This window comes from Limulus polyphemus, unplaced genomic scaffold, assembly GCF_000517525.1.
Source record: "Limulus polyphemus unplaced genomic scaffold, Limulus_polyphemus-2.1.2 Scaffold1268, whole genome shotgun sequence".
In the NCBI taxonomy this organism is placed as follows: domain Eukaryota; kingdom Metazoa; phylum Arthropoda; class Merostomata; order Xiphosura; family Limulidae; genus Limulus; species Limulus polyphemus.
This window is the reverse complement of record NW_013666878.1, coordinates 296,753-298,252: the sequence shown is the minus strand read 5'-3', so window position 1 is coordinate 298,252 and position 1,500 is coordinate 296,753. Positions and strand designations below refer to the sequence as shown.

The following is a 1,500-nucleotide window of genomic DNA, read 5'->3' as shown; positions in this document are numbered from 1 at the left end:
ACTTATATACATAGAGAGATGACTTTCTTATATTTAATTATTACAGTATTGTTGTTGTTTTTCTTGTATATAATTCAGCATACTTGTGGTAAATTTCTTCAGGTTGTGACAAGAAACCGTACCACTTACTGATCTGTTTCTAGATAGATGATTTTCAGAAAGACACCGTTATACTACATAATAATTTTTCATAATAGTAAGTCTGTACAAGTTTGTATTTTATAAGTTACCTCAATCTTCACTGATACTTCATTATAATAGCTGATGATTATATTAAAAATGATATTTCTTAACTGTAACAAAATTTTTCTTTTATAATTTTAGAGCACGTCCTTACTATAAAATGTATCAGGTAAGATTATTGTCCAGGAATCATACATACACATCACATACAACATTATGGCTGATTTAATACAGAATTCTTCGACTTGTATGCAGTATTGGTTTTTTTCTCTAGCAGGAAGATTTATACATTTGTGATAGCTTACCCACTGAAGAGGAACAAGATGATAGTAATGACTGTGATGTTAAGAAAGTTCAGATAATATCTAACCTAAATGTTAGAAACCTAGAATTTATCTTACTCTAAAAATGCTCCATCTGTAAAGAGAGGGAAGCATATACTAATCACTTTGTCTGTCTGTGTGGATGTTAGTCCCATATTTGATGTGTATATGCACCTAGCTAATAGCCTTCCTTCATATTACTTTTCTCTATAAGGTCATCATTTATCAGTATGATTAATCAGTAAGACATTATGTTAGTTTATCATTTACGGTGAACAATTAATATCAATTTAACATTTATAATAAATAGTATTGAAAATACTTCACATTTGCAACAAAGTGAACTAAAAATGTAACAGTTTTGTAACAATACAACTGGGCAATATTAAATCTAATTTTCATCAACTCCTGCTATTTTGTTTCCTTTTGTCTTTGCCATCAGAGGTAATGGGAACATTTATATCTCTATTAGTCATAACGGAGATTTTTCATCCTCGAGTATTTCTTAAAAAAGGTTATAAATAAATACAAAAATATTATTTTATTGTTCCTGTGGTCATCTGCTCTGATATGTCAAATCTTATAATTCCCCATTATGAGACATACTATCTATGAACTGCTCTGATACGTCAAATCTTATAATCTTCCATGATGAGACATACTATCTATGAACTGCTCTGATACGTCAAATCTTATAATTCCCCCATGACGAGACATACTATCTTAGAACTGCTCTATGTCAAATCTTATAATCTTCCATGATGAGACATACTATCTAAGAACTGCTCTATGTCAAATCTTATAATCTTCCATGATGAGACATACTATCTATGAACTGCTCTGATATGTCAAGTCTTATAATTCCTCCATGATGAGACATACTATATAAGAACTGCTCTATGTCAAATCTTATAATCTTCCATGATGAGACATACTATCTTAAGAACTGCTCTATGTCAAATTCTTATAATCTTCCATGATGAGACTATACTAT

The 1,500-nt window shown here is 30.0% G+C and overlaps 1 long non-coding RNA gene across 1 annotated transcript in view; it reads right to left on the bottom strand.

Annotated features, from left to right (window-relative positions):
- The window catches only part of LOC106462861, a 6,977-nt gene that overhangs the window by 4,150 nt on the left and 1,327 nt on the right, over nt 1-1,500 (bottom strand). The gene's annotated exons all lie outside the window — the stretch shown is intronic.